At 37.0% G+C, this 6,839-nt stretch overlaps 1 protein-coding gene across 11 annotated transcripts in view; it reads right to left on the reverse strand.

The window, feature by feature from the left end:
- Window positions 1-6,839, reverse strand: part of LOC105476208 (Rho GTPase activating protein 32) — a 308,635-nt gene that overhangs the window by 111,401 nt on the left and 190,395 nt on the right. The window contains exon 1 of one of the 11 annotated variants that reach the window (XM_071075805.1): window positions 6,460-6,653. The exons of the other annotated variants lie outside the window; for them this stretch is intronic. The gene's annotated coding sequence lies outside the window, so the exon portion shown is untranslated. Of the gene's footprint in view, window positions 1-6,459; window positions 6,654-6,839 lie in introns of those variants that run through there. 11 annotated transcript variants of the gene reach the window in all.

Below are 6,839 nucleotides of genomic sequence, written 5' to 3' on the forward strand. Positions count from 1 at the left end.
TTCTGTGAGTCTAAAATCATTGTAAAATGAAAAGTTAAAATAAATACACACAAAATTCCTAAAAATTGACAGGCTGTACCAATTTTTACTGCCTGGGTCTATTTCAATGCATCCTCACAAATACTAAAAATAACGACTTACAAATTTTCCAGTAGGTGAAAAACTGTATCTTCTCTTAGTTTGCCTTTTACTGACTTAATGAAGCTAAACACAATTTCATATTTCTCACTTTTATTTCTTCTTTTGTAAAAAAACTATTCATATTTTTGCCAACCTTTCTACTGAGTATATTGTATACTACTACAACTTATAACAACAAACTACAGTATAACTGTATGTTTAATCAAATTATTTGATGGAACTATTAGCCTTTTGAGAGCTGTAACAGTGAGTTACAGTCAAGAAAATTCCTTGAATGTATACTGATGTTATTTATTAAATGGTTTAATACACAATATTGAATTTTCTGCTTAAAAGACCTCAAAAAGAAATTAGTCTTGAATGGGATTATATCAAAGTAAAAAGCTTCTGCACAGCAAAGAAAATGATTACCAGAGCAAAGAAAACCTCCGCAGATCGGGAAAAAATACATCTTATAAGGGGTTAATATCTGAACTATATTTTAAAAATTCAAAGAATTCTACACAAAAACACAACAACAAAAAAAACCCCAATTAACCAATGGGCAAAAGCACTGAACAGACATTTCTTAAAAGATAACATACAAATGGTCAACAGATATTATGAAAAAATGCTCAATATCACTAGTCATTAGGGAAGTACAAATTAATACCACAATGAGATATCATCTTGCATCTGTCAGAACGGCTATTATCAAAAAGACAAAAGATGGCAAGTGTTGGCAAAGCTGTAGAGAAAAGGAAACAAAGGCATCCCCATACACTTTTGTTGGAAATATAAATTGGTACAGCCATTTTGGAAAACTATATGGAGGTTCCTCAAAAAACTAAAAATAGAATTACCATATGACTCAATAATCCCACATCTAGATATATATCCTGAGAACTTGAAATCAATATGTCAAAAAGATATCTGCTCTCCTTGGTTCACTGCAGCCTTATTTACAATAGCAAAGTTATGGAATCAACTTAAGTGTCCATCAATGGATCAGTAGATAAAAACAAATGTGGTATACATACACAATGGAATACTATTCAGCCTTAAAGAAAATCCTGTCATTTGCAACAACATTGATAAATCTGGAGGACATTATGCGCAGTAAAATAAGCCTGGCAAAGAAAGACAAATATCACATGGTCTCACATGTAGAATCTGAATCAACTAAATTCACAGAAGCAGAGTTGAATGGTGGTTACCATGGGCTGACAATGGGGAAAGTGAAGAGATGCTGGTCAATAGGTACAAAGTTGTAGTTAGGAGGAGTAAGTAATAAGTATTTAAGGGGGAAAAAATAAATAACTTCAGAATATGAATCACTAAAAAAAGAAATGTGCTGGTCTTATATTTGCTTCAGGTATTCTTCCAATAGAGGTATTTAAAAAATATTTTTAAAAGACGTATGAAAATATATTGTTATACGTTTTTATTTGTTCTGCCAGCTCAACTTCTAGTTCATTTGGTTTTATGTTACCAAGTACCACATGGAAATGAGAGGTCATTCAAAAATACATTCCTGATACAGTTCCATTTCAGAAGTGATCAATGTCTGTCTAGTTACAAAGTAATCATTGGACTTCTGGTTACTGGTCTGCCATGTAAGGAGCTCAGAAGTCGCCACTCCATCCTAACAAGTAAAAAGCTGAACAAAGTGAAAATCGACAGATCTTCCTTAAATCTGTCACAGAAGTGGGTCACAGAACAAATCACTATCCCCCTTCCAAATTAGAGGCAGACAGGTAAATATAAAGAATTGCAACTTACCCAGAGCAGAAATCCACAAGCAGAAACCTCTGTGGGAACAAGTGCTAGGGCAGAAAAACTTAACCTATAATTGATAAATTGCTAGAGGCTCAGGGATGACAAGTCTGAGCATTAAAAACTCTAGAACCCAGTCACTGGGGAGCCACACACTTTTGTGAGCTCTACTAGGTCCTCACAGTAAATATCTGAAAAAAATCTCCTTGTGCTCTTAAGAGGGAGAGGAGACAATAAACTTTTGAAACACACCCAAGTACTATGCTTTTAACAAAGTCTGCCCTCAGGAAAAACTCTTACCACAGCCTCATTTTCTGGAGTAAGAAGAAAATCCAGCTCCAGCTTCTTTGAGCTTTCCACTGGGGAGAAGGGCAATACTAAACTCCAGCCCGCTCCAGTCATCCTGTCCTACCTAAAGGTACAGGACGGAGGGTTGTGGACTGAGATTTACGTGTGAAGTTCACAGTTCAGAGGCACAGGCTCACAAAAAGACTGAGACCTAATCACAGGATTATAGAATGCTTCCCCCCTACACACACCTTACCATCACATTACTAACAGGCTATTTACTATACTTCTTTCACCCAGTACCTTATGTCCACCTTCAACAAAAAATAACAATGTGAACTAAAAGGAAAAAAACACCATTTAAAGAGACTGAATAAGCATCAGAAGAAGAGTCAAATATGGCAGGAATGTTGGAATTATCACACCAATAATTTAAAAGAACCACGATTAACCTGCTAATAGGTTTAAGGAAAAAGTAGGCAATATACAAGAACAGATGTAAGCAGAGAATTGGAAATTATAACAAAGAATAAAAAAGAAACACTACAGATCAAAAACAGAAATGATGAATGTCTTTGATGGATTCATTAGTTGACAAGACACAACTGAGAAAAGAATTGGAGCTTGAGGATATCACAATAGAAACAATCAAAACTGAAATGCAAAGAGAAAAAAGACTGAAGAAAAGGAACAGAACATCTAGAAACAGTGGAAAAACTACAAAAGGCATGATACATACATATTGAGAATACCAGAAGGAGAAGAAATGGAGAAAGGAGCAAAACCAGTATTTCTAGAATAATGACTGAGACACCAAACCACCGGTCCTGGAAGCTCAGCTCAAAATATACAAAATATATATTTTGCATGGCCTCTCATTTCCATAAAACAGGATAAATTGCATCACCCTCCTCAAAACAACTTCAGAAAATCCAAGATACAGAAAATATCTTGCAAGAAGCTGGAAGGGTGCGGGGGAACACCTTTATAGAGGGTCAAAATCGGAATTACATAATATATTCTCAGAAACCACAGAAGAGAGTAGAGTAAATGTTTTACGTGTTAACAAAATAACCCCTACCCAGCAACCTAGAATTCTGTACTCTGCAAAATTATCCCTCAGAAGTGAAAGAGAAATAAAGCTTGTCAAATAAAAATTGAGAAAATTCGTGGCCAGCAGATCTGCTCTGTAAGAAATGTAAAAGAAGTTCTCTAAAGAAAAAGAAAATGATATAGATCAGAAACCTGTAGCTATATGAAGAATGGAAAAGTAACGGAGAAGAATAAGGGAAGGTAAAATACAACTTTGGTTCATTATTCTTAATTGATATAACAGATAGCAGTTTGTTCAAATAATAGCAACAACAATGTACTTGACTATGTATGTTTCACATATATATATGGGTACAGGGGTATGTGTATATGTATATGTTTATGTATGATTTCTATATGTAAAATGAATGACAGTAATAATACAAAGGACAGAGAGGAATTACAAATAATTTTTATTACAAGGCACCTGCACAATCCATGACGCAGTGTAATTATTTGAAAGTGAACTAGGATTAGTTATAATGTATACCACAACCTCTAGTGCAACCACTAAAAAAAAAAAATTGTTTTTTCTTTTTTTTGAGATGGAGTCTCATTCTGTTACCCAGGCTGGGGTGCGGTGGCGTGATCTTGGCTCACTGCAACCTCCGCCTCCCAGGTTCAAGCGATTCTCCTGCCTCAGCCTCCCGAGTAGCTGGGACCACAAGCACATGCCACCACGTCTGGCTAATTTTTTGTATTTTTAGTAGAGACAGGGTTTTACCATGTTAGCCAGGATGGTCTCGATCTCCTGACCACATGATCTGTCTGCCTCAGCCTCCCAAAGTGCTGGGATTACAGGCATGAGCCACCACACCTGGCCTAAAAAAAATTTTTTTAAATGTAATTGATATGCTAAGAAAGGAGAGAAAATGGAAACATATAAAATGCTCAATTAAAAACACAAAAAGAGAATAGATCATAAATGTTTTCACCACACACGCAAAAAAAGGTAACTGTGAGCTGATGGATATGTAACTTAGCTGCAGTAATCATTGCACAATGCATACACATATCAAAATATCACATTCTACCCCTTAAATATATGTAATTTTTATTTGACAATTATATATATACCACAATAAGTTGGGAAAAAAGACACAAAAAGGAGACAAAGTATGGAAAACAAAAATAGGGACAAAGAACAAAGGCAATAAATACAAACAATGACAGACAGATATTAATCCAACTATATCAATAATCACTTTAAACATCGTGGTCTAACATACCAATTAAAAGACGAATTGTCAGAGTGGATCAAAAACAGGACCCACCTGTCTAAAAGAAATCAACTTTAAAGATAAGACAGATTAAAATAAAATGATAAAGATATGCCATACTAATTTTTTAATTAAGAAAGCAAAAATAGCTATATTTACTTCAGTCAGAGCAGACTTCAGAGCAAAGAAAGTTATGAGGGATAAATAGGGGCACAGAGTAATGTCAAATGGATCAATACTCCAAGAAGAAATTAAACAATCTTTAATATTTATGTGCTTACAGACTATGAAAGTACTATGAGGCAAATACTGATTAAATTGCAAAGAGAAATAATTATAGTTGTAATTATTTAACACCCTCTATAAGAAATTATTTAACACCCCCCCATTAGAAATGAATAGATCCAGTCGGCAGAAAATCAGTAAGAAAATAGTTGACTTAACGGTACCATCAATCAACGGGATATAATTGATATTGATAGAATATCTTAACAGATTACACATGCTTCTGAGGCTCATATTGAACAGTCACTGTATCTTGGGGACCACATTCTGGGGCATAAAACATACCATAACGAGTTTTTAAAAAATAGAATTCAAAATATGTCTGCTCTCAGAGTGTCAGAGGAGTCTGAACCAGAAGGACTCATCTTGAAGAAGCGCTGGGTGAAATGAGGCTGAGACCTACTGAGCTGCATTCCGAGGAGGTTAGGCATTCTAAGTCACAGGATGAGACAGGAGGTCGGTACAAAATACAAGTCACAAAGACCTGGCTGATAAAACAGCATGCAGTAAAGATGCCGGCCAAAACCCGCCAAAACCGAGATCGTGATGCAAGTGACCTTTAGTCACCCTCACTGCTCATTATACACTAATTATAATATACTAGCATGCTAAAAGACACCCCCACCAGCACCACAAGAGTTTACAAATGCAACAGCAACGTCAAGAAGTTACCCTATATGATCTAAAAATGAGACGAACCCTCAGTTCTGGGAACTACCTACCCCCTTCCTAGAAAACTCATGAATAATCCAACCCTTATTTAGCATACAATCAAGGAATAACATAAAAATAGCCAACGAGCAGCCCATGCTGTTGCTCTGCCTATGGAGCAGCCATTCTTTATTCCTTTATTTTCCTAATAAACTTACTTTCATGTTATAGGCTCTCCCCAAATTCTTTCTTGTGCAAGATCCAAGAACCCTCTCTTGGGGTCTGGATCAGGACCTCTTTTCAGTACTGAGACCACAAGGAATTAAACTATTAGTCAATAATAGAAAAAATTTCCACAAGGAATTAAACTATTAGTCATTAATAGATAAAATAGTTGAAAAATACCAAAAAATTTGGAGATCAAATGACACACTTCTAAATAAAACACAGGTAAAAGAAGAAATCTCAAGAGAAATTACCAAATATTTTGAGCCAAATAAAAACGAAAATACAACTTACCCAAATTTGTGGGAGGCAGTAAAAGCAGTGCTTAGAGAAAAATCTATAGCATTGAATGCACACATTAGAAAAGAACAGAGGAGAACAATGGTGGCTAGGAGGCAAGACTAACTTGCAGTTCCCACTTGGACAGACAGAACAGCATGTGGAGACTCACATCATGAACTTTTGCTCCCAGAACCATCACGGAACATACCAGGAAAACTAAAAGCATTCACAAACCCTTGGAAAAAAGCAGTTTGCTGCTGCAAACTCCATGAGACAGCCGAAAAACAGTGAGTGTCCAAAGTGTGAAATGGGGAAGTCTGCCTCTGAACATACCTCCTCACTGGGGAACCTGAAAATCCAGATCATGGAAGAAAGATTTAACCTTACCTAGAGCAGAAACAAACTTAGAGAGCTGAGTGAAATCTAAAAGTAGCAGCAGCAGCTGGAAGAGCCCTGTAGACACTTTACTGGGCACATCCTGGTCCCTAGGGAGGACCAGGGAAGCCATTTCTGACTTTACCTCACAGGGGTTCTTTGGGAGAGCTGCCAGTGGAACTGGGGACAGACCACAGGAAAAAGGAAAATTCCAGCTCGATTTTGTAATAACGTTGACGAAGCACAAATTTTCCTGGGCAGAATCCAGGTTGGGTGGGGGAAGCAAACAGGAAGTACAGATAGGAGTACAGAAGACAAGGTAGATGGGGAGGGGTGAAGCCTGAAAGCCTTGAGTGTTTTCTCAGCAGGGAGGCTTGTAGCCTGGGGCAAGATTTCAGCCCTGCTCACCAGCTGCCTGGATATAAACTTGGCACTGTTGGTGGGGGGCAGTGGGAGTAAGACTGGCCTTCCTGGCTGCATGGGAGCTGGATGAAATCCGTCACTGCCAGCTTTCCCCAGCTTCCC

This window comes from Macaca nemestrina, chromosome 12 (genome assembly GCF_043159975.1).
Source record: "Macaca nemestrina isolate mMacNem1 chromosome 12, mMacNem.hap1, whole genome shotgun sequence".
In the NCBI taxonomy this organism is placed as follows: Eukaryota; Metazoa; Chordata; class Mammalia; order Primates; family Cercopithecidae; genus Macaca; species Macaca nemestrina.